We start from the raw sequence: 27,553 nt of genomic DNA, 5'->3' as shown, positions 1-27,553 counted from the left end.
CAGGGACTCTCTAAATGCAACATGGTGTCCTCTAACAAATTTAACGGAAAATCGGCTCAAATTGTTAGCGACACCATGTTGCGTTTGGAGAGCCGCTGTGTGCCCAAACATTGGAGCTCCCCCACAAGTGACCCCATTTTGGAAACTAGACCCCCCAAGGCACCTATCTAGATGCATTGTGAGCACTTGGAACACTCAGGTGCTTCACAAATTGATTCATAAAAATGAAAAAGTGTTTTTTTTTTTCACTTTTTCATTGTTACGAATCAATTTGTGAAGCACCTGGGGGTTCCAAGTGCTCACTATGCATCTAGAAAGGTGCCTTGGGGGGTCTAGTTTCCAAAATGGGGTCACTTGTGGGGGAGCTCCAAAGTTTGGGCACACATGGGCTCTCCAAACACAACATGGCGTCCGCTAATTATTCAAGCAAATTTTACAATCAAAAAGTCAAATAGCGCTCCTTCCCTTCCGAGCCCTGCCGTGCGCCCAAACAGTATTTTTTCCCCAAATATTGGGTATCTGCGTGCCCAGGGGAAATTGCACAACAAATTTTGGGGTCCATTTTTTCTTGTTACCCCTGTGAAAATAAAAAAAATTGGGTCTAAATTAACATTTTTGTGAAAAAAGTTAAATGTTCATTTTTTTCTTCCACATTCAAAAAATTCCTGTGAAGCACCTGAAGGGTTAATAAAGTTCTTGAATGTGGTTTTGAGCACCTTGAAGGGTGCAGTTTTTAGAATGGTGTCACTTTTGGGTATTTTCTGTCATAAAGACCTCTCAAAGTGACTTCAAATGTGATGTGGTCCCTAAAAAAATGGTTTTGTAAATTTTGTTGGAAAAATGAGAAATCGCTGGTCAACTTTTAACCCTTATAGCTCCCTAACAAAAAAAAATTTTGGTTCCAAAATTGTGCTGATGTAAAGTAGACATGTGGGAAATGTTATTTATTAACTCTTTTGTGTGACATATCGCTCTGATTTCAGGGCTTAAAAATTCAAATTTTGAAAATTGCAAAATTTTCAAAATTTTCGCCAAATTTCCGTTTTTTTCACAAATAAACGCAAGTGATATCGAAGAAATTTTTCCACAATCATGAAGTACAATATGTCACGAAAAAACAATCTCAGAATCAGGGGGATCCGTTGAAGCGTTCGAGAGTAATTACCTCATAAAGTGACAGTGGTCAGAATTGTAAAAATTGGCCCGGTCATTAACGTGCAAACCACCCGCGGGGCTTAAGGGGTTAAAAATATAAATCTTAAAATTATGACGTGCATTTGTTATCAGCCCCCATGACTCAATACTTTGTAGAGCCACCTTTCACTACAAGTTCTGCTGCAAGTCTTTTGGGGTAGGTTTCTAGCAGCTTTGCACATCTATAGGCTGACATTTTCCCCATTCTTTTCTACAAACTAGCTCTAGCTCCATAAGATTGGATGGAGCCGTCTGTGAACAGCAATTTTCAAGTCTTGTCACATATTCTCAATGAGATTTAGGACTGGATTGTAACTGCACCATTCACACATATGAATATGCTTTGATCTAAACCTTCCATTGTAGTTCTGGCACTATGTTTAGGGGCGTTGTCCTACTGGAAGGTGAATCTACACAGCAGTCTCAAGTCTTTTGCAGCTTCTAACAGGTTTTCCTCCAGGATTGCCTTGTATTTAGCTCCATCCATCTTCTCATCAACTCTGACCATCTTACCCGTCCCTGCTAAAGAAAAGCCTACCCATGGCATGATGCTGCCACCACCATGTTTGATAGTGGGATGGTGCTTTCTGGGTGATGTGCAGTGTTAGTTTTCCGCCACACACAGCGTTTTGCATTTAGCCCAGAAATTTCTACTTTGGTCTTCTCTGACCAGAGCACCTTCTTCCATATACTAGCTGTGTCCCCTACATGGCTTTTTGAAAACTGCAAACGGGACTTCTTATGGCTTGCTTGCAAAAATGGCTTTCTTCTTGCCACTTTTTCATAAAGGCCAGGTTTGTGGAGTATACGACCAATAGTTGTCCTGTGGACAGATTCTCCCACCTGAGAAGTGGATTTCTGCAGCTCCTACAGAGTGACCATGGGCGCCTTGACTGCTTCTCTAATCAGTGTTTTCTTTGCTTGAGATGTCAGTTTAGGTGGACGGCCATGTTTTAGTAGATTTGCAGTTTTGCCATACTCCTATTTTTGGATGATGGATAGAGCAGTGCTTTGTGAGATGTTCAGAGCTTGGGGTTTTTTATACTACCTAACCCTGCTTTACTCTTCTCTTCAACTTTATCCCTGATCTGTCTTGTGTGTTCCTAGGTTTTCATGGTGCGGTTTGCTCCATAATGTTCTCAAACAAATCTCTGAGGCCTTCACAGAACAGCTGTAGGTATACTCAGAATAAATTACAGACAGGTGGACTCATTTTGCTAATTATGTGACTTCTGGAGGTAATTGTTAACTTAGGATTTTATTTAGGGGTATCAGACTATAGGGGGTCTGAATACAAAATAGGAAACTGATCCAGCTCTCCGGATGCCATGAATAAATAAAATATATAAACTTTTATTCCAAACAGTTTAAAAACAAATGGAAGATCCCAAAAAAGTTCATGAATAAATCACGATCCATAGTAAGCAGCTAAGGGTGAAACATGGGGATACTGAATAAGATTACCAGACGCGTTTCAAACACGTCTGAATACAAATGCAGGTCACAATTTTCAAATTTATATTTTTAAAAAAACATGCGTCATTTCCTTTACCCTTCTCAAATACTTGCTATTTTGTCTTGATATATCACGCAAAATCCCAATAAAATACATTTAAGTTTGTGGGTGTAATGTGAAAAAATGTGGAAAAGTTCACGGGGTATGAATACTTTTTCAAGGCTCTGTATATTATGTGTTAGGCTAAGTGCCCACGTTGTGGAACTGAAGCATATTTTTTACGCTTCTCCCTGGCGGGAAAATCGCATGCGGATTTTACATGCAGTTTTCCCGCCAGGTAGAAGCATTTGTGAGGCGTCTTTGCAGCGTCTTTGCATGCATTTCCGCATGCGGGTTATCAAGCACTTCTCCAAGTGATTTAAGCATCACTTGGAAAAGTGCTTGACAACTTGTTCACACTATATAAATCCATGCAACCGGTATGGATTTATATAGTGTGACCAAGTAATAGTTAAAAAAAAAGAATCAGAATGGTAAAAAATAAAAAAATAAAGTTTATACTCACCTTCTGATGCATTCTCTGCCCCGTCCGGAGTCTTGAGCGGCTCACGCTGTGGTGTGCAGGACCTGCGGTGACGTCATTGAGTCATGTGATGGGTCACATGACTCAATGACGTGGCAGGTCCTTCACACAACAGCGCGACGGAGGGAAAACATCAGAAGATAAGTATAAACTTTATTTTATTCTTTTTTTTACAGGTTCTTTGGTACCCAGGTCTGGATGAGAGTCTCCTCTCCTCCAGACTTGGGTACCATCCGCACATTGATTCCGCATGCGGAAACGCAAAATTAATGAACATGCTGCGGATTTTTGACCGCAGCATATACGCTGCGGAAAAATCCGCAGCATGGGCATTGACATTGCGGAATGCCATTGGGGACGGATATACATGCGTTTTACAAGCGTTTACGCTGCGGAAATTCCGCAGCATATACGCTTGTAATACGCAACGTGGGCACTTAGCCTTACAGATAGTGAGTTCCACTTTATCTTTTTACCTGGTCAAAATGATATGTAGCTACTAAATTTGCACATCAAAGGCTCATTCACTTACTGAGAGTAGACATACTGAAAATGGAGCAAATGATCGAAACACAAAATATATTAGAAAAGTTGCAGAAGTCACCGTTATAAATGAAATAGCTATGACATCTTTAACATTAAGTAGAAAGATTAAAGGTGGATAGATGATACCTTGTGGATTGGTGGGGATCTCACCACTTGGACCCCACCAATCCCAAGAACTTAGCTCTAAAATTCCACATTGAAATAAGAAAGCAGCGTCCACACATGCATGCTATTCCTCCTCTATGGGATTGTCAGATATTGCCAATGATAACTGATAACTTTAGGGACAACCCTCTAATGATGGAGAATGCAGCAAATCTAATATTCATAAACCTTGTTACATTTTTAAAAACTACAGCATGGACTCAAAAATGCTCCATGTGAATGGGGGTTTATAAATTGTCATTTGCTGTGTTATTATTATATCATTTTGTTACAATCCAGTAAGAAAGTAACATTACTGATATTACTGTTTTTATTATTATTATTATTATTATTATTATTATTATTATTTCTCTAGTCCTTCTCTCCAGGTAGCACGGGATTCCGTCATCCACCCTGGAAAACCTTTTGCTGCTGTAGTTTGTCCTGGCCATGACATCCTGGACCGTAATCACGACCCCATGACCACTGTGTTCAATTCGATGCATTTTCATAGGCCATTGCACTGCAACTGCAACCACTGTAAAATGTGTCACCTAAGTATTTTTCTAACCCTGACCTTATTAGTATCTGTGTTGTACTTCGCTGCCCAACAGGATTTGTAATCTTGAGAAATCCCATTTTTCTCATGCATTGTATTTCCCGGTCTATGTATAAACCATATTAGCAAATGACTGTAGTCGAAAGCGCCTTAGTAAAATAAGATGGATAGCACCTACCGATTCCAAACAAGAAAGTATTTTTGCATTGTTTGCATATTACCGTTGCTCCCTTCTCCCCATTGAACAAATCACTGCACTCACAATGGTAAGACAGACAGTTTTTATAGAGATCTTCCAGCATGGAAAGCTGCCCATACATTCAGCAATTCATTGTTTCAGATCAGACTGGTATAAATCACTGCACTCCAGAGCCTGAAATGACAGGCAATTCATCCAAGAGCTGATCAAGGAAAACAGATGCAGTCTGAAAGTGAGCGCGGCTGTCAGGTGACCTCATAGCGAGGGTCTTCATGAGAAATGCTGGGGAAATTTACTGCAGATAAAAGTGACAGTGAAAAAAAATATTTTACAACATTATTAGAAGCTGGAGCTAAATAACACTATACCGCAATCCAACCTATTCCTGGTTTAACCCTTATGTGTCGACGGCCTTATATTCAGTTGACTGTAATATGTTTATAGTAAAGTTTCATCTGTTCTGACTTATTCTAGTCGTTTGCCATATTACAGGACATTGGGCCCTATTCACAAAAAGAGGATGCCACGCAATGCTGTTCTGAAAAGCAACATGCATAGACGAGAGTAGGCCCCCCATTGTAATAGAGTGCACCTCTCAAAGCTCCTTTTTTTGTCTTACACCATTTTTATCACTTACACAACGAGTAGGATTGTGATTCAGGGATGTAGCAAGTAATTTTAAGATCCAGTTCCCACACCTACAGCCAGAAAATTTGGGTAAACGCTAGCAATCATAGTGCTGGAGGGGAACACTCTGCCCAGGTTTCCATTGGTGACATCTGCTGTACATACAGCATGGATGCTGGCCTTGTTATACAGCTGGCATCCAATTCTAACTGCTGCACACAAAGCCATCTCCGATCATAACAGATTAATCTCCTAGACACTGTTGTCAATTGTGAAAGCAACATTTAAGAGTTTGGAATTGAGGACCAATCGGCTGTCGTGGGGATACCGCAACAGAGAGGGGCCAGAATATCGTGGCATCTGGTTACCTGAACTCCTGCCCTGGTTAGAACTGCTTCACCATCCTACTAAACAGTGAAGGTTTTCCATGCTCTGGCATTACTAGGGTTAATCAGTTCAGGAGATCTCCATCCTGGATTGCCTCAGCTATTCTGTGTTGGACACTCCCCTATGGTATTTATGCTCACCACTGGCATTTGGGAATTGCCAGTGATAGTTCATTCTGCCTGGTTTGGAGTTGGAGGAGTTGTTTGGTGTTTGGAGTGGGCATTTGGAGAGTTGTTCTGGAGATTTCTGAGTGGAGTTTGTTTGCATGTTCATCCTCATTCTCTCCTAGTTGGTTTCACCTTCCTTACCCTCCCCTGGGTGAGTGCATTTTGTATGATTTCAGTTTTCATTCATTCCTGTCTGTTTTCCCTTGTCTGTCTGGTTAGTGTAATCCTATATACTTCGGCCTCACACCTTCCTGGGTGGGGGAGGGAACAGATAACGGTAAGTCAGGAGCATAGCAAGTCGCGTGACCCCGGCGTCTCCACCTTCTGGGGTAATCCGGGGGACAGGGATAGACTAGCGTGCCCCCTAGCATGAGGGATAGGGAAGGAACCCCTTGCCTAGTGAAATTTTGCAACAGTACTGTGACATCGGCACTACACCCACCACAGTATTGTGGGGTACTTATGATGTTATTATGGCAGCCTGGGGTTCCCTGCCTGCAGTATTTGTATTTGTATACTTGTGAAACTCAGTCTTAGGCTGGGCTTCCTAGAACACAGGTAATTTTACAATACACTATAATATTATACTATTACTATGCAATGTGTAATTAATTAAATGATCACAGTTTCAAGTCCCCTAGTGGGACCATTCTAAAATGTAAAAAAAAAATGTAAAATATAAAAATAAAAACAATTACAAAAATTTATATCAACCCCTATTTATCAGAATATAAATACAATCTAAAAAATAACATATTTTGAATTTCCGGATGAGTAACTGTCCAAACTAATAAAAGATCATAATAGTTCTTTATGATGTGAAGGATGCATTGAAGAAAAAATTTCAGAATTACTGGTTTTTGGTCATTTCGAATTAAAAAAAAAAAAAAAACAGAATAAAAATAGATCAGAAAATTGTGTGGACCACAAAGTGGTAATGAGAAAAACTATAGCATGTACTGCAAAAAAAAAACTTGTTTTCAATCTTTATTGACTGAAAAATAAGTTATGACTATTGGAAAGTGAGGAGGAAAACGTGGAAGGGAAGAGGGTCTCACTGGGACTCTGTCACCAAAAGGGATCACGTAACCCTGGAGCCTGCCCATGACCCCAATCAGTGTCCTCCAGACATGGCTATTGCTAAATCCATAGGATTTTATTCCTGCTCTCTTAGCTTCTCTAAACGTTGTTTCCTCCCTTCCATCTTCTTCTGCCCCTCACCTCAGAGGTTTCAGGCTGGTCCATCTGAGCTCCATGGTTGCTCCTGTGCCCACCACCCTGCTAGTGTACATTGACCCTTGTCTTCCAATGGAAAAAAAAAAATTTTTTCATAAACCTTCTCAAATGTCGACTTAGATCTGGGTTCTCCGCAGAGGATTCTGCCAAATACCAATGTGATAAATGGGAAAACTTACAGAATGTGCAAAAAGTCCTTTGTCCACTTGTATCAAAACGGAACAAGTCAGTGTAGCACATACTCTGCTGTAGATAACCTTTATCCCTATATTTCCTCTCACATTGACTGGTACAATCATCTTTTTGGCTACACCCTGTTAAAAATCTTCTTGCCGGTTCAAGCCAAGTTGAATCACTTTTCTTCACATGAACCTTCATATTAGCTACTCTATTCATTGTTACCGAGATGTAATGGAGGAATAAAATGTTTTACAGAGGACACACTAAATCAACTTGTGTAGGAGGCAGAACTGCTTCACATCACAGATTCTGGATGTAGCAAGGTCATGGAGGCTCGATAGCAATGTTCAGTCAAGACACTAGAAAGCCTTTATTTCATTTAGTGATGGAATTAAGTGATTGAGTTGGTGGCTTCTACTTCCAGGACTTTAACATGTACAGTTTTCCTGTAAAAATGTTTTAATTTTCACCTGATCTGAGAAATGTTGGTAACAAATCACTTGTGTGCAGTGTGTATAGCCTTGTGTTCTATACTCTTAGGCTGTGTGCCCACTATGTGTTTTTTAAGCGTTTCCGCAGCGGCAATTCCATCGCAGAAACGCTTAAAAAACTCTTGGTAGAAGGTCTGCCATGTTCCCCAATGATAATCCACATGTGCTGTGCACATGCTGCGGAAATTTCCACTGCGGATTATCATTGCGGAAAAATCTGCAGCACTACCAATTATTTTGCAGACACGCAGCGTAATTGCCGCCATTGACTTGCATTGAATCGCTTAATATCCGCATGACTACATGTGCACATGCGGATATTAAGTGACTCAACGTGCGGATGGTACCCGGGTCTGGAGAAGAGGAGACTCTCCTCCAGACCCGGGTACCATAATACCTGTAAAAAAAAAAGAATTTAAAATAAAAAAACACATTATACTCACCTTCTGATGGCCCGCGGTCTTCTATCCGGTACGTCTTGGCTCCCCGGTGGCTCGCGATGGAGTAAAAGGACCTTCCATGACGTCATTCAGTCATGTGACAGGTCATGTGACCGCTGACGTCGGCGGTCGCGTGACCTGTCACATGACTAAATGACTTCATGGAAGGTCCTTTTACACCACCGCGAGACACTGAGGAGACCGGACGCATCGGAGAAGGAGACCAGGGGCCATCGGAAGGTGAGTATAATGGGTTTTTTTTATTTTTTACCATTTTTATTCTTTTTTTTAACTAACTTGGTCACACTATATAAATCCATGCTGTTTGCATGGATTTATATAGTGTGACCAAGTTGTCAAGCACTTTTTCAAGTGATGCTAAAATCGCTTGGAAAGTGCTTGACAACCTGCATGCGAAATCGCATGTGCAAAAACGCGTGACAAACGCTTGTCCCTGGCTGAAAAAACGCATGTACAATCCACATGCGTTTTTTCTGCCAGGGAGATGCAGAAACACTCAGGAAAAATCCGGAGCGTTTCTGCATCGTCGGCACATAGTATTAGGCTATGTTCACATATCATGGGGTTTTTTGTGTTCATTTTCTGAAGCAAAACCTGATCTCTTGCCAGGAGGTTGTTCAGGTTTTTTGTTGCAGTTTTCTTGCTTTTTTTGCAGGTAGGTTTTTGGTGCGTTTTTTCAGCATTTTTTTCACTGTCCTTTTGTCTTTGTTATGCATGTACATAAAGTTCGGCGAATAGAAAAAAAAATCTCATTCTGGTTAATGTACAAAAAAATGCTGAAAAAAGTTACCTGCGTTTCTGGTGCATTTTTTCAGCGTTTTTTCAGCACCCATTACTTCCTATGGGTGAAAAAAGCGCTGAAAGAAGTGACATGCTCTATTTTCAAAAACCATGAAAGGCACAAGATCCTGAACAACAAAAAAACAACATGATGTGTGAACTAAGAATTCTTGTTTCTCATAGACTTTGCCGGTGCTGCAAAACGCAGCTGAAAATTTGCATAAAAATCTGCAGCAAAAAACGCTGAAAAAAAACATGATGTGTGAACATAGCCTTATAATTATAGCAGAAAGGAGCCACATTATTCCTATATATACAGTGCCTACAAGTAGTATTCAGCCCCCTGCAGATTTAGCTGGTTGACACATGCGGAATTAACTTGGCATTGTGACATTTGTACTGTAGTTCAGCCTGGAAGTGGGAAATGCACTGCAGCAAATTTTGTTTTTGTTTTTTTTTTTTTGCTTTTTTTTAAAACGTAAAAAGTTAATTCAGAGTGTCATTTATTATTCAACCCCTCAAACCACAAGAATTCTGTTTGGTCCCCCTAAAGTATTAAGAAGTAGTTCAGGCACCAAGAATAATGAGCTTCACATGTGTGGATTAAAGATCTCTTTTGCCAGCCTTTTCTGACTATTTAAGACCCTCCCCAAACTTGTGAACAGCACTCAGACATGGTCAACATGGGAAAGACAAAGGAGCATTCCAAGGCCATCAGAGACAAGATCGTGGAGGGTCACAAGGCTGGCAAGGGGTACAAAACCCTTTCCAAGGAGTTGGGCCTACCTGTCTCCACTGTTGGGAGCATCATCCGTAAGTGGAAGGCTTATGGAACTACTGTTAGCCTTCCACGGCCAGGACAGCCTTTGAAAGTGTCCTCCCGTGCCGAGGCCAGGCTTGTCCGAAGAGTCAAGGCTAACCCAAGGACAACAAGGAAGGAGCTCCGGGAAGATCTCATGGCAGTGGGGACATTGGTTTCAGTCAATACCATAAGTAACGTACTCCACCGCAATGGTCTCCGTTCCAGACGAGCCCGTAAGGTACCTTTACTTTCAAAGCGTCATGTCAAGGCTCGTCTACAGTTTGCTCATGATCACTTGGAGGACTCTGAGACAGACTGGTTCAAGGTTCTATGGTCTGATGAGACCAAGATCGAGATCTTTGGTGCCAACCACACACGTGACGTTTGGAGACTGGATGGCACTGCATACGACCACAAGAATACCATCCCTACAGTCAAGCATGGTGGTGGCAGCATCATGCTGTGGGGCTGTTTCTCTGCCAAGGGGCCTGGCCATCTGGTCCGCATCCATGGGAAGATGGATAGCACGGCCTACCTGGAGATTTTGGCCAAGAACCTCCGCTCCTCCATCAAGGATCTTAAGATGGGTCGTAATTTCATCTTCCAACAAGACAACGACCCAAAGCACACAGCCAAGAAAACCAAGGCCTGGTTCAATAGGGAAAAAGTCAAGGTGTTGGAGTGGCCTAGTCAGTCTCCTGACCTTAACCCAATTGAAAACTTGTGGAAGGAGCTCAAGAATAAAGTCCACATGAGACACCCAAAGAACCTAGATAACTTGGAGAAGATCTGCATGGAGGAGTGGGCCAAGATAACTCCACAGACCTGTGCCGGCCTGATCAGGTCTTATAAAAGACGATTATTAGCTGTAATTGCAAACAAGGGTTATTCCACAAAACATTAAACATAGGGGTTGTATAATAATTGACCCACACTTTTATGTTTAAAATTTAATAAAATTCAACTGAGCAAAATAACTTTTTGGTTTGTAAGATTTATGCTTCTGTTCATAAAACCTACTCTCGTTTGCAGTTTGAAGGCTCTAACTTATTTGCATCTTATCAAACCAGCTAAATCTGCAGGGGGTTGAATACTACTTGTAGGCACTGTATATATATATATATACATATATATATATATATACATATATATATATATATACATATACATATATATATATATATATACATATATATATACATATATATATATATATATGGGCAGCACGGTGGCTCAGTGGTTAGCACTGTTGCTTGGCAGCTCTGGGTTCAAATCCCACCAAGGACCAAATCTGCAAGGAGGTTGTATGTTCTCCCAGAGAGTTAAATCTTAGAAAAATACACATTATATCTGTAACTGGCGGGTATAAAGGTGACATCTGAGATGGGCACAAAACTGCTGCAAGTAACCCTGTTGTCACAACCTTAAAAGAAATATAGCTTTCTATTTTCTATGCGTGCGTGGGACTGTCGGTAGTGATCCCTTGGATCAGAATTACTTATAGATTGTCATCCACTATAGAAATTGCCATATTGATGAGAAATTTGTGAGGATGGTGCTTTGTGATCAGCCCCTTAATGTAGGCAGAAATAGCTGTTGAACCACAAGGTGCCCACGTTCTCTTCCTGCACATGGATTTTCTGCTGTCGATGCCTATTTTACAGTGCTGTATGTGAACCTTTGTGGCAAATGTAGTCAATAGAGCTGTTCACACTAGCAATTTTCTCTATTTTAGCCTTCATGTGCAAATACCACAAATAAAATTTGCATTTATTGGACTATCTGTAGAGTCCCTTAAAATGATGAAAATTGAAATAATGTTTTAAATAATTCGAGGATCTGTTTACTAATAAGGCTGGAAATCATTGGTTGGACTAAATACAGATTACAGGGCTGCACGACTCATGTTTTTCTGGAAGCCAAGCTGGTTGCTCTCAGCCTAATGATCCCACAAAGGACCTTCCTCATTTATGCAGTAGTTTGCGTCTGTATCAAAGGGATCTATTTATGCTTTCAATAGCCCAGTAATAGGGGTTGAATGCAATGGTAGCAGGACTGTGCAGTCTCATTTATAAGCTGGGTAATGTGCTGACTATATGTATTATTTGGCTATGGAGACTAATGTAATATTTGGAAACTCTGCATGTCAATGCTAACTGTCATAATTCCTTATGCAAGCAGCCTATGCTAAGTATAGCTATTTTATGAGACTTTTATACAATGTGACCTTTCCAAGTAACGTATGCAGAGTAGAGCTGGCCCACAAGAGGTTCCTCCAGGAAGCCCAGCTTCAGACATGATAATGGGACCCAATGAAGAAACTGATGTCCGGTAGTGGGCAGCCTTACTTGAGATAAGTTACTGCTGGGTCACTTTTTAGATGCTATTAATAAATGATAAACACTTTTACTTTGGATATCTAAAATGTAGGCACTTAGGATTATTTATGTGATGAACCCAAGATCGTTGTGTATCTCCAATGATGGGTACCACCACTACAGCCAATATCTCGAACTGCATCAAAGGCCACCTTGATAACTTTTCAAACCAATAGGATAGAGATCTGCTTGTTTTATCATGACAGAAGAATTATCCATAAGTATAATGACTTAGGATATCCAAAATATCTCTGTATCTACCATTTCCAGTCTGCGGTGAGGGTTACACAGCTGGAACAGGGGCTTTAAGCCTTTAGTTTTCTACTTATCATTAGTTCAGAACAGTTCAAGGCAAAACAAGGCCGCTGGTATCTCAAACGTCACTGGCCTTGGCTCCGTTTTGCTGTAGATATCTGACTAACTGCTCAGTTTTCTTAAATGCCTAGAACTTTCCCTGCCAGGTGTGAGAATCTTCTCATGGCTCCCATCAAAGCTATTTTGCTTTGTTGTGTGCAGTTGGATGTGCCAAGCGCCACAAGGACAGAATAAAGACAAACTTAAAAGAACTTCTTCACAATAGCATCTACTCATGGATCACTTACAGCCTTCAAACAAAACCTGCCGCAACTGCCAGCCCCCGAGATAAACTCAGAAACCCGAGCTTGATACTATTTCCACATAGCTGTACATCAAGAAGGGGAGAAGAGATAGAATAAATCTAAGGCTACATTATGGCTCCTTTTATCAGCGTTCATATATCAGGATTAGAAGAAAAGGAAAATACAAGATGAATCGACCCGAAACGCAAATAAATTGGTTTAAAATCACAGCCTTATAGTACACAAAGTTCATTTCTGCATACTGGGATCTTTAACTATAATACGAGTGTATCTGACAGTTTATCTGTAGCTTGGAAGATAATACCTTCAAGGGGGGAAATAATTATTCAGTCCGTTGGATCAGTTTTTGCCCATCAATACAATATTTATCAAACCCCTTCAGGAATGTGGTGGGGGACTATGCCAGGTACAATCGGAGATAGCTCAGTAGATGTGCAAAATTAATATTACAGTATTAGGGAAGAATAAGACAGCCGTATAACGTAGCAGGGGATCGCAACGCAATGCTCGGACTGGCCAGCGACTCTCCCGACCCTAGCGTAATAGCAGCATAGAAATACATGCCCAAAGAGCAGGCTAATGACATCAAGCACAGGTGTGCGTGCTTCCCCATGATGCCCAGCAGCTATAACATCACATAGCCTGGCTCAGCCAATCAGGTGGGGCTATCACAGTCAATATAAAAGATGGGGAGCGACCAATGAGTGCCATTTTATGCTTGTACTATGTAGGGATAGGACCTCAGACCACACAGTTCATTCTAACTAGTGATAGAAAAAGGCCTAATCTAATTGAGATGTACTAAAATTCAAGTGATATAGGGAACTTCTGTAGCTGTATAGTCACTTAGTGTGACCGAATTGATTGATCTGTGATATACTTTTATTCTTTATATACTACAAAAAAAAGAGGGGCACAATTAAACCCCTCAGTGCTATTTTGGTTTCTTCTTTCTCTCTTATTCCTTTTTCCAGGCAACTTGAGGCTTTTCAGTATTATAATTTGCAGCAAATTTATTAAAACGTAAATCAAATATTTGTGGAAAATTTTGACAAGCCTGGCGAATTTGATTTTCCAAAGATTTGCTCATCTCTAGTAACTAGATCTATGTGTTTGCATTAGAAAGACCTTGTTCTTCCTTATTGTGGTTCTTTCATAGCAAATCGGTAAACTCCATGTTAAATTTATGTCATGGATGGTTTCCACCTTGAACAAGCTGTATACAAATCTTAGATTGCACAAAATAGAATATAGTTTTTTCAAACTGACTTAGACTTATTAATATAAGGTGGCATACATATAACTTTCTCACATTAAATGGCTAAACTGGTCCTAAGCCTTAGATAACAGTCAACCGAGCAGCATGATTTACCTGGTTAACTGTGGGGAGAGTGGAGTGGAGTAACCCACCAACAGACCTCATGTGGCAGTCTTTCTCCCTCAAGAACAAAAAGATTGAATAAAAGATCCAGCTGTAATGTTCTTTATAAAAAAAGCTCTTCTTTATTAGAAATTTCCATAAAATTAGGGCGCAAAACCGCCAATATAAAACACACTCAAAATAATCTCATGACAGATGGAGATCACGCCCCAGTCAACGCGTTTCGGATAAGAATCTTTAATCCTGACTTGTTTTGCTTCCTGATTTTATGGAAATTTCTAATAAAGAACAATTTTTATCAATAACTTTGGTGCTAGATCTACCTTTCGTTTCCTTCAGTACTTGTGAGAGCCTTTGATCTGTGACACCGGTGTGGCTGAGCTGCATTAACTCCTTGTACAACAAAAACGATTGGGTTTGCTGGAATCCAACGTTCCCAGTCGTTTTTTTCCCTCAATGTCTGCCGTTGAGGGAAAGTCTACATATTAAATGTTTGTCCAGTCTCGTAGAAATATGCCGGTCTTTGCCAATCCTATTGTTTATTTCCACAAATTTCCAGTAAACTTCCCAAGTCTTTAAAACTTGTATAGGAGCAGCTTTTTAGAATACAATATAGTCAATAAATGAGTTGACTGAATTTGGGACATTATTTCTACTTTCTGAGAGATTTCAGCTCTGGAGCCAGCGGAACTTTGAATGCAATCCTGGACTGAAATGTATTATTTACAAAACGTTTTTAAGCTTATTGATCATCTATAAACACACATAACATACACATATACTACCCTTTAAGTAAAATATAATTGATTATGTCAATATTAGCCCTATACAGCTGCACACAAATCAAAACTAAGGGCTAACAATGTAGAACGCTACCTAGTAACTATGTGATATAATGGAAAAAAATGGACTATCTCCAGTTTTGATACCACAGTGAAAGGAACCTTTTGTCCCGAAGATACAGCAACAAACGTTATTCATTAGTCACACAATGCGTTTCAGCTCTATAGAGCAATAGAGTGAGTCTTCATCAGGTATTTACTCTATAGAGCCAAAACGCGTTGCATGTCTAATGAATAAAATCTGTTTCTGTACTTCCACGTCTCAAGCTTCCTTTCACCATGGCATCGCTAAAAGAAATAGTCAATATTCTTCCATTGTACTACATTCAGATTGGAAGTGGAGTTGGATGTGACTCGCCCCCTGGGCCGTGGGGTACCCGGAACCGGGCCTTCTGGTGTACGGTGCTGATGGGGGTAGTAGTGGCAACCCGATCTCGTGGCTCAGGGTGGTCAGACCAAATTGTGGCAGTCTATTTATCAGTGCTTTTGGAATGTCCGACTACGCCACCCGTGGATTGCGCTCAGGGATGACCGCCGCTGCAAGGCAGACCGCTGAGGCTGGTGTTGGTGTGCAGCACAGGGATAGGATAACTCCCCACGGGAAGAGTGTAGCCTCAGGGCAATGTAGGTGGATGCTGGGGGTGATGGTGCAGACGCAGCATAAATCACACAGAGTCCAATGGTGCAGTTCAGGCCTTTTACTCACAGTTGATATCCAAGTCACCTCTTTCAGCAATGACTGCCCAAGCCGTGCTGCGTCCACCAGGTGAGGGGCTCGGTCAACCCCCAGGCAATTCAGGAGTGTGGCACAGGATCCCCTTCTATCCTTTCTCTGGCCTCTCGTGCCCCATCAGTGACCACGCTTCTGTCCGGCTGCCTCGGGCCTTCACTGGTAAAGCTTGGCGCTAGTTTCCCTGACCCTATGTGGTGCCTTCTTAGCGGGTGTAGCAAGGGGTCGCACCAATAAATGATCACGAACTCCGGTTCTTGGCTGAGGGATGATTTACCTCCACCAACTTGGGAATCCGGTACCCTTCCGCGGCCTGACCCTTCACCCGATATAACGCGGGCTTGCAACGGTTGCTGTCCGTTCTGCTCTCTTAGGGTCCCTTCTGCCTTCTTGCTTCTGGAGCCTTTCTACTCCTCTGTCTCTCCTCTTTCCTTCCTTCTCCTTCTCCTCTTCTCCTCTTTGGCCCCGGCCTTCTCTCCAGGCCTGCCTCATGGAGCTGAGCTCAGGCTGAGCCACAGCTCCCTGGCAGCATTGACTGAGCTGCTACTCTCTTTCTCTCAGAACTCAGAACTCTCACTAAAGATGGCTCCCACCTTTTATCTGCTTCTCTGTGCTGAGCTCAGGTGACCTGCACCCAATGAGCTCCTTCCTATGCTCCAGAAACCGTCCCCTACTGCTCCTACATCACTGGGTTCTCTCCCCCCTCCCCACTCCAGCCAGGGACATGGTCAGTTGTGCCTGTATAAATGGGAGCACCGTCGAGCCTAGTCAGTCGTGCCTGCATAAATGGGAGCACCGTCGAGCTGTCCCCCGGAAATGGGGTGAGTGTGTGTATGCAGCTAACTGAGCCATGGTCCACACTCCATCCTTACCTCGGAGTGGAATATCACACCTCTGGTTGAGGTGCAATACCCCTGTGGCAACCGAACCCTCGGGGCGCCACAGATGAATCTACCAGTTGGACTATAGTGGCTTAAAGCCCCCTGATATCTCACCATGTACGGTGGAGTTGTGCCCACTAATAACACAACATGTCAAGGTTACAGTGATCCCTCATTGTTCATTATCCTTTTAATCGAATCTTGTACACTACAGTTATAGCGCCCTCTCTCCTATCGCTTACTTGTGTCACTGCATCCATCCAGCGGATTTATCTATTGACTGTATGAATCATGTTCTTTCCTAGCAAGACTTAGGCTGTATGCCCACTATGCGTTTCCGCTTAAAATGACGTCATGGCAGGTCCTTTTAGACTATCGCGAGCTGCCGGCAAGCCAGGATGGATCGGATATGGACACCGGGGGCCATCAAAAGGTAAGTATAATATTTATTTTTTACCATTCTTTTACGGTCACACTATATAAATCCATGCCGGTTGCATGGATTTATATAATTTGACCAAGTTGTCAAGCACTTTCCAAGTGATGCTAAAATCGCTTGGAAAGCGCTTGACAACCTGCATGCGGAAATGCATGTGAAGAACGCTTAACTTCCGCTTGTCCCTGGCAGGAAAAACGCATGTAAAATCCGCATGCGTTTTTTCTGCCATGGAGATGCAGAAACGCTCAGGAAAAATCCGGAGCATTTCTGCATTGTGGGTACATAGCCTAAGGGTGTTGTTTAGTGATGGGCGATCATCGGGGTGCCGGGTAGTGCAGTGTCTGGTGTCGCGTGGTTCTCGGGTCCTTGTAAGAAGCTCATTTCAGTCATGTGAGCCGCGCGCCGCACTGAAGCGGGGTGTTCCCCTGCTGAAAGCGCAAGGACTCCTCTGTCAGCCGGACTCTTTGTGAGCTGTAGAACCCCAGATCTGATGAGAGAGAGGGACCCTCCGTCCTCCAGACAAATGCTTGAGTTTCACATTCACTTGCATTATGCTCGCTACTCGAGTGGAGCACATCCGACCGTACAACGTGCTCCATTCGAGTACCGAGCACTCGAGCATTTCACTGCTCGATCATCGCTAGTGCTGTTACCCTGGACAAATTGTTATGTTCTGCTACCAGAGCTAAGGAAAGAGAGGAGATCTGTCCCTACGATAGAACTCAGCTTAATCCCTACGATGTAACAGGGGACCTGATCCTGCGATCAGACCTGCTAAAGTCCTAAGCTAGTCTGTACGGAGACCTATAGATGTGGGGAAGGAATCCCTACAAGTACTAAGGACTGGGAGGAAAATGGGACACCTCCTAACAGAAATAGTAGCAGACAGACGAACAAACAAAATATATAGAACATAGAGGTCCGTAGACCAAGCAAACTAACAGAGTAGATACAGAGCACAGGCTAGCTAGAAAGTAGTTATACAATGAAGTCCAGCAAAGCCAGAAGGGCGGAGCAGGATTAAATAGGCCAACAAGGTCATGTGACCAGCAAAGGAAAAAACCTAAGAACAAGGTTCTAACAGTACCCCCCTTTCTAAGAGGATCCTCCGGATCCCCTAGGACCAGGCTTATCAGGAAATCTCCTGTGAAATGCTCTGATAAGTCTGGACGCGGAAACATCATCCGACCTCACCCAAGAGTTATCCTCGGGTCCGAAACCTTTCCAGGCCACAAGATACTGCAAACTACCTCTATACTGTCTAGAGTTAAGGATGCGAGAAATTTAATATTCCCCGTCCTCCACCACCGGAGGAACAGAGGCAGAGGCGTCACAGTCCGATACAACAGCTTTTTTCAACAGAGAAACATGAAATACCGGATTAATTCTCCAGGAGGTAGGAACCTCCAACCTAACAGCAGATTGGTTGACAACCTGAAGCAGCTTAAAGGGCCCTACAAACTTGGGACCCAATTTCTTAGAAGGAATCCTCAACCGCAGATTCCTAGAGGACAACCAAACCATGTCACCAACAGCGAACAAAACCTCCTGTCGTTTCCTATCAAAGTAGTCTTTAGATTTTCTGTTGGCCTCCTGAAGATTACCACGCACATCCGTCCAAACTCTCTCCAAATCACCGGAAAAACTCTCCTCCTCAGGCACGGCAGATCCCAACTTGGAGAACGACCCAAACGACGGAAATGAGTACAATATTTTTCCACATTACCTGATCCCTGTCTCAAACGTCTCAACTCAGTCTCAGCTGATGCGACACGGTCAGGATCATCATATAATAGTCCCAAAGCAGAAAAAAAACTATCCACTGAACTGAAGCATGTATCACTAGGTTGCAAAGAAAAGGCCCACTCCTGAGGCTCTTTGCGCAAAAGTGACATTATAAACCCTATGCGCTGGGAATCATCCCCAGAGGACTTGGGTCTCAAACGAAAATACAATAAGCAAGCATTTTTAAATGAAAAAAATTCTCGGTGTTCACCAAAAAATAAATCCGGCAAACGTACCTTAGGCTCCAAGAAATGTGCTTCAGGACAGTTACTCACGTGCTGACGGAGCTCAGTCACCTCCAAAGAGAGTCCCTGCAGGTGTTTAGCCTAATCCAGAACCGACACCATGATGGAACAGAAAAAAAATCTTTCCTTAGAGCATTTGCTGGGCTGGACTTACTGTTATGTTCTGCTACCAGAGCTAAGGAAAGAGAGGAGATCTGTCCCTACGGTAGAACTCAGCTAGATCCCTACGATGTAACAGGGGACCTGATCCTGCGATCAGACCTGCTAAAGTCCTAAGCTAGTCTGTACGGAGACCTATAGATGTGGGGAAGGAATCCCTACAAGTACTAAGGACTGGGAGGAAAATGGGACACCTCCTAACAGAAATAGTAGCAGACAGACGAACAAACAAAATATATAGAACATAGAGGTCCGTAGACCAAGCAAACTAATAGAGTAGATACAGAGCACAGGCTAGCTAGAAAGTAGTTATACAATGAAGTCCAGCAAAGCCAGAAGGGCGGAGCAGGATTAAATAGGCCAACAAGGTCATGTGACCAGCAAAGGAAAAAACCTAAGAACAAGGTTCTAACACAAATATTGTGAAGTAGTTTTCTTTGTAATACTCATTTCTAGAGATGAGAGGATCACTTGGCACCACCCCTTTCCACAATCCAGATCAGTGCTCTCTGGCCGTGGATAGGAGCTGCATGAATTGCCTTACCCTCCAGGATCCTAGGCTCAGTTTATAATTAGCCGGGCTGGCAAGACGCACAAGTGACGTCACGCCATTGCCTTGCCGGGGAACGCAAAAGCTCAGGAAATGTACACAACTCAATGTCCATGGCCAGAGAGCATGTGACTGTGGTGGTGCAAAGCTATCCACTGCTGATCACCGAGGAATGAGCAGAACGCCTGGTCAGCACATTGTCCTGTGTATTTATTACTGATCGTTTTGCAGGCATTGGAAGAATGGTCAGCCTGTGAAAACAGACTATCAGTAAATGTAGCCAATAGGTGGTTGTTTAACTGCTGAAAGTCGTGTAGTGCAGGGGTGGACATACCATTGGTGCAACCTGTGTGACCGCCCAGGGGCCCAAGAGTTAAGGAGCCAATTTCCACCTCCAAAGAACATGGAATTGATAAGCTATTGAACTGCAAAGAGCCCATATGTTGCTCTTGCACGGGGGCCCTTATCTCTCTGTGTCCGCCAGTGGTTTAGTGGGAACCCACATTAGTTATCTGCAATTGGGCAACAGCGGCAAATCAAATTCCCCAATCTGCCTTCCCAACGCAGTCGGCGCAATCAACAAGAGTCTGTATAGTATAAATGGAGGGGGCAAATAGACCGACAGGACATTATTGCCTAAACTGCAACATATGACAATGGAAGACGAGGAACCTGGATGTAAGAGCTTCCAATTCACAAACATATAAGAGAAAGCAGGCTCCAGAGGAGGCGCGAGTGTGTGCCTGTGTGTAATATCTGCGCTGCATATGAATTTGCCTTTAATAACGAAGCCCCAGGGCACATGCTCATACCTGAAAACATTTGCAATGCTAATTGCATACAGATTAACTGGAAACATATTATGATTACAAGCGGCATAAATATAAAATTGTGATTTGATACTTCCTGCAATGTAAAGAAAGCAACGACTGATTGAAACCCGGCAAACGTCATCTTTCTCGTGTCATACTGAATCGCTGTGAAGCCCTTACAAATCTCGCTGAGCACTGACCACCCAAGAAGCCCACGTCAGATCATAATTCCTGTAAATAATCTTTACATTCAGGTCTGACTGCACGGATGGGTGGTGCATGATGCCTGTGAGCTGTTGCTTTAAGAGGGAATTCAATTGTTTCCTTGAAAAGAAAATGAAGGAACATGTTTCAATATCCACAAACATCTAACAATTGTGATAACAAAGCTGCACTGTTAGCTGTTACTGAGCTATAAGAAATACTGCACTTCCCACTAGTGGCGATCCACTTACCTACACGTGCGGCCGCTCTTGGGAAAGGAGAGAACATTATTACATCAGTTTATGGAAAAGCTGAGCCACAACCAATATGATCAGCATTGCAGATACTTCATCCATAGTGCCGGGTCCACGGGTGGAGGTAGACCTCACTATGGTATGTGTTGGTGTATTTGTATATTCTGATGATACTTGTTACTATAATATGCCAGGAATATGTTACAACCTATATGGCATATAAGACATACAGTTACCAGAGACCCCATTGTAAAAAGTGATTACCACCCTGCTTTGAAAATCATAGTGGCCACAAAGCTAGAAAAACATCTAAATATGCAATATAGGCAATCTAAATGTGTGTATGCCAAAGAAATGTAAAAATATGTTGTGTGCCTTTGTTGTATATTACATTTAGGGTGTGCATTGAATATTATAAAAGTATTAGGACACCTATACAAGATCTCCCATTCTAAATCCATAGGCATCAATATGGAGTTGCAGCTATAATACCTTCCACTCTTCTGGGAAGACTTTCTGTAAGATTTTGGAGAATTTTTGCCCATTTATCCAGAAGAGAATTTGTGAGGTCAGACATTGTTGTTGGATGAGAGCCACGTTCACAATCTCCATTGTAATTTATCCCAAAGATGTTAGATGACCAGTCCAGAGCTTTCACTCCAAACTCACCCAACCGTGTCTTTATGGACCTTGTTTTGCCCTCTGGGGCACAGTCATGGGGACCAGAACATGGCGGTCCCCAAATCATTCCATTAAAGTTGGATGTAACAATTATCCAAAATGTTGTCAGGGTCCAGTGCTACTGACATTGTGTTTGGCGATATAAGGCATGTCTGCAACCTCTTGACCATGAAACCCATGCCATGAAGGTCCCAACGAGGGCACAGATCTTGTGCTGATGTTAATTCCAGAAGAGGTTTAGACTCTGCAGTTATGGAGTCAGCAGAGTGTTGGCGACTTTTATGCACTACATGTCTCAGCACATGGCGACCCTGCTCTGTAATGTTATGTAGTCTCTATTTTGTAGTGAAGTTGCTGTTATTCCTACATGCATGTGCGTATAGGCACTTGTCTACCCAGGGCAGTGGGCGAGGAGAAGCCGTCGAGGACCCGCCTGTCCAACTAGTCTATGGCGGAGTCTCGGCTCTGGAAGCTATCAAAGTATGTTTTTTTCAGAAACGCCGCAGCATTTCAGAGTCAAACATCCCTGGCTGAGATCCTATAGCCACTGTCTGATACATGCTGCCCATGGATTGGGCAGCATGTGTCAGGTTCACTTTAAAGGCTTAATTCAAGTACCTATCTTCAGGAGCGCACTGCTCCCTAGGCTTCTGCTTATTGTGGGGGGCACGGCACTTCTGAATATTGACAGTTTGGGCCAGTGGCATGGTTGAGCCACTGGCCCACACTTTGCAGTCTCTGAAGCTGCTAGCAGCGGCAGCTTTGTCTCTGCAGCTTGGGAGGAGCACAGGGGCATTGAAGTTGGCTGGATCCAAGGATTCGACCACCTTGCAACCTGTATAGCAAACAGGTGTCCGGCAACCTTGGTTGTGAACAATACATTATACAATTAAAAATCCCTCTGTTCCTGAGAACTGAACAAAAAAATTAATAATGGGGTAAATTGCAAAGTTGCTTGTTTTCACAAGAAGTTCTTACAGTTTACCCATCTAATAAAATTAGGCAATCCCTGTAAAACAGATAACCTTCTGTGATGACCTGGTGCGCTCTGAGCCAAGATAACCATTGATACATCGGTACATCTGTGTTGATGGAATTGAATAAGAAGCCTGAATGCAATTATTAAATACTAATTATCCATATCCACACGTTTATCCATATAGCGCTTTACAGACATTATCATCACTGTCCCCATTGGGGCTCACAATCTGAATTCCCTATCAGCATGTCTTTGGAGTGTGGGAGGAAACCGGAGAACCCAGAGGAAACCCACGCAAACACGGGGAGAACATACAAACTCCTTACAGATGTTGTCCTTGGTGGGATTTGAACCCAGGACCCCAGCGCTGCAAGGCTACAGTATTTCAATATGCCCAATTCTCATTTTTTCGAAGAGAACATACAATCTCCTTGCCCTAATAATATCCCAATGGCCATTCTGAATTTCCCCAATGATACCTCAATTGATGTGTAATAGCAGCCATATTTGTCATCACCTTGAAAGGTTTTTGTGGAATCTGACAATCTATGGACGCTTAAGTGAATTATCATTTTATCCAATGATGTTAAAAGTGCATAGAAAGGAGTAGAAATTGTGACAAAGTCACTGGTAAAGTGCTGGAGGGGAGATATGTTTCCCTGAGGCTATTAGCTTCAGTGAATTAAAACCGTTAAGTTTCCTCCAGCATTTTATGTGTAAAGAGGGGTTAAGTCACCATTTGTAAAGGGCGTGTTTTTATGAGAACAACCAAGAGCGGACGGGAGGTTGTTCTCCATATCTCCACCTCAGGGTGTGGTCTGGGGTTTAAATACTCGGCCTGCTGCGGCATTCAGTGTTCAGTGTATCTGGAGAGTCATACTCCAGACAAGTGATGTGTATTCTGTGCTGACCTGAACCATGTGGAGTTGCTAACTCTGAGCAGGCGGACTCCTGCTAACACAAGGACAATGTTGTGTGTGACCATGTTGTTTTGTTTGCTTTCCTGTTTTGCTCAAAGGGCTGCGTTTAATTTATTGACTCAATGTGGGTTTTTCTCACATTATAATAAACCAACAAGAGATTTAAAGAGACAGGGTACCTGTGTCTACCTCCATGTGCAGCTGAGTGAGCGATCTACCACAAGATGTGAAGAGGAGAAGAGTTTCTTATGCTGATTATTTGAACATAAGGTTAACAAATCCAGATGTCCTCTATTAGGGCACCATACATTGAGATCTATATGCAGTATATGCTTAGGGGCATCAACTTATGGGAGATGTCAAACCTCCATTCAGAAGTGTCAGTGAGGGACGGGAGTGCGGACTGTCTGGCTTGGCTGCCTCCATCTCAGGGGTGAACATGATGAAGCTATGTTGCCCATTGTTGTCACTGGTAATAGCCGTGAGCAAAACATCAGAAAGGATCTTAGTATGTTAAACTTGTATCGTTCAATAAAAGCCGGCTGCCCGCACGCAACAAGCGGCATCTAGGGGAAGGAAAAAAGCAAGACGGCGGTGAGGCTTGTGGTGTTAGAAGCATGCGGCCTCTTTCATGTAAACAGTATACAAACCGGATCCGTCCTTTTTTCATATATTCCCCCAGAGGCGATCCATATTATTCAAAGCTTACCACTAACTGGAGAATAATAGATGGCTTGTGACACCGAGGCGGCCAGCCGGCTGGATATAGGCTATGCTACACTGTTTGCATTAAGTGGTTATATTTTAAGGTGCCTTGTTAATAACAATGGAGGGGCGACGGCACTCACCTAGTGACACATTGATAAATAAAGTGATTTTAGCAGCACCAAGTACCTGGCGGGGAATTCTGTCCTTCCAAGGTACATACAAAATAGTGATTTTTCAGTGGTAGACTTTGAATGACTCTGACAGGCATCACCATGAGGTTGTTATACTTTGTGGATTGTGAAAAGCAGCATTACATGGGGTGAAAAGCCCCTTTTTTTTAACATTGCATAGTGATTTTATTCGGAGGGTTTTCTAACTACATTTGTGAAATGGTGCTCAGATCTGTACGTCTATATAAAGGTGTTTCCAGTAAGTGAGGTCATGTAGTGATGTAAATTCAATATACCATATGTAACATCTGTGTCGGTTCCTGTCCCCTTCGCTCCCGCTTTGGCCACTAGGCGGCTCCGCACCTTTGTTGTGGGTGATGCATGACGTCATCAGTGTTGTTTAGTTCCTGGGACTATTGGTTCTTCTATATCAGGGAGCTATGGGGTTATTGGTCTGTTTTTTTTTATTACTCCTGTCTGAGAGCCTTTGGCAGGGCTGCCTGCTATTTAAGCCCCTGGGTCTCTGACTTCCACTGCCAGTCAATTATTTTTGCTACCTGACTTGTGCTCTGGCCCTTGCTTCTGCTGGTTTCCTGAGTCCTTCTGTTTTCTGACCTCCATAGTCTTAAGATTCTATTCTTGACGTGAGCTCTTGGCTCTGACCCTACTTGGCGACTCTTCCTGCTTCTGTTTCACTCCTTTAGGCGGCAGCCCTTCCGCAGAAACAATCCACTGGACCCCATTATAAGACTGGAGATTAAAGGGGGGATGGTTAGGGTTCTTCTGGAATCTGCCAGACGGAGTGGCTTGTACCAAGTCTGTCCAAGGCAGCCTTTTTGAGCCTGTGGCCTCTTACAGTCGTGACACCATAGAAAAACGATATGGACCTCACATCCAGATATTATGCATTGATCTAATATCTGGATGTGAAAAATTTGCAAAACTGAACAGAAAATTCTTACTTATCATTTGATCAGAATGTGTAAGCCCACTGCCTGTAAGTGGGTCCCTAACTTGTTAGGAGTAGCACTGTATGGTGAACACCATGCAAGCATAGGGAGCTTCCCAGGTGCACCACAGTACCCATGCTGCCAAGCAAAGCACCCATGGCTTTTTTTTTGCTCCCTACATTTATGGTATAATGACATTTAATTTTTCTTAGACTGGATGTCTTCTCTATTGCACGTGTCCAATGCTAGATCGAAGTCTCTGAGGAAAATGGGCAAATCGTTTTCTAACTCATATTTCACTTCTGGACACAAAAATATGGAGTGCAAGTACTAACCAAATAAAAATATCACACTGCATCTAATGCTACCATATAGTGCCAAACGTTCACTTTTATATATTTAGTGATCTGTATGAAAATTTTTGTGTGTGAAGTTGAATCACTGATACATGAAATTCTGTTAAAACGTGTACAATGAATTGGAGTACTACCAGTGCTGACCACTAGATGTCAGCCCATTTCAATGACATATGATTTAATTTGTATATCATATTCGGCAGTATTAGCGTTTACAGGATGCACTGTACAATTTTATTGCTAATGAGAACTAATATTTACCCAAAGGACCCAGCTAACTTTCACCTACAATTTAACTCCTATAGGGGAATGTCTGTATGATAATGATGATCATTTTTATTTCTATAGCACCAACATATTATATATATAAAAAAAAAAGTTCCAATAATCTCTATATCTATATGGGATTACGAATTATTACTGCAAATTCACAAATACCAAATGTAAAACTGCTCTCTGCATGTGACAGTGCGGCACAGACTTCCTTTGCGTCTCCACCGGCTTGCACTGCTTCCTGTTTTCTGCAGCAGCCCGGTTGTTACAGCACATACCGCCTGTTTTTTTTTACGAGTTCGTCTGTTGATAACACTGAAGTTGAAACAAAAGATGCTAAGCCGAGATTTATACATATGGGAAATCATTGTTTTGCTAACAAATCACCTAATCACAGCATACACTGGGAAAAAGTGAGATTTAAAGGGATGCTGCCAAAAACTCTGGAATAAAGAAATTCCTTCTGACGGCTAAATACTTTTTCTAGGCGTCCCTATGAATCCACACTAATATTAACCAGAGGGCAGTTCCTTGTGGGTTTCTGGGCTTTTTCATGTTAGGCTCTGATTTCAGGAAGTCTGGTGAAAGTTGCTGCGTTTTTTTGCATTGCAGTTATTAGCCATTCAGTATATATTTCTGCTGTATGAATTGCCCAGCCAGTAACTGCAGAGCAGACACGCGCTATTAATCATAAAAAACGTGGTTCTGCCACGTGGTAAATGGCCAAGTTCAACACTGCTTCTTATGTGAGTCTGTAGGCAGGTTTTTGCTATGTAATCTGAGGACAGTATAAGGTAGGGGCAGAGGCACAGAATTCAGCGATGTATCACATATCAAGTTGTGTGCTGTTTTATTTACAATGAATATTTTATCACCAGGACATTATCACTGCCTGGACTGATGCTCGTGTGAGCCCTGGTCCGACCATGCCTCCTCCTGTAAGCAGCTCACTGTCACTATACAATGTACACAGAGAACCTGGTTTGGGTGGGGTTAGCTTTCTGAGCTCTGCTACATCTAAAAACTCTTATTGTGTCACAACTGCTGCACCCAGTAAACTAAATGATACATCGCTGGAATCAGGGTCTCTTTTCCCACATTATTCTGCTCTCAGATGAGGTAGCGAAAACCTGGTGACAGATTCGCTTTAGGATACACATCAATATAATATGTAGGGGGGGTCTGGGTGAGTGCACATTTGTATCCAATAAAAACCCCTCAATGAAGAGATGATTTTATCGGTTCAAAGAAAAACAAATTTACTACAAATCAGAATAAAAATGGTTGTGCCAGAATACTTTTTTTTTGTTGCTGATTCCAATACACTCGAATCCAGCAATGGATGGCGGCTGGCTCTTTGTAGGGCTGGGAAGGGGTTAAAAAAATAAAATATTAGACTCACCTGTCCATAGCTCCCGTCCGGT

The 27,553-nt window shown here is 42.5% G+C and overlaps 1 protein-coding gene across 2 annotated transcripts in view; it reads left to right on the top strand.

Moving 5' to 3' along the window:
- Positions 1–27,553, top strand: part of MAMLD1 (mastermind like domain containing 1) — a 261,272-nt gene that overhangs the window by 217,089 nt on the left and 16,630 nt on the right. The gene's annotated exons all lie outside the window — the stretch shown is intronic.

This window comes from Phyllobates terribilis, unplaced genomic scaffold, assembly GCF_046119375.1.
Source record: "Phyllobates terribilis strain yellow unplaced genomic scaffold, ASM4611937v1 Scaffold_7__3_contigs__length_470593459, whole genome shotgun sequence".
Taxonomy (NCBI): domain Eukaryota; kingdom Metazoa; phylum Chordata; class Amphibia; order Anura; family Dendrobatidae; genus Phyllobates; species Phyllobates terribilis.
This window is presented reverse-complemented; position numbering and strand designations above follow the sequence as displayed.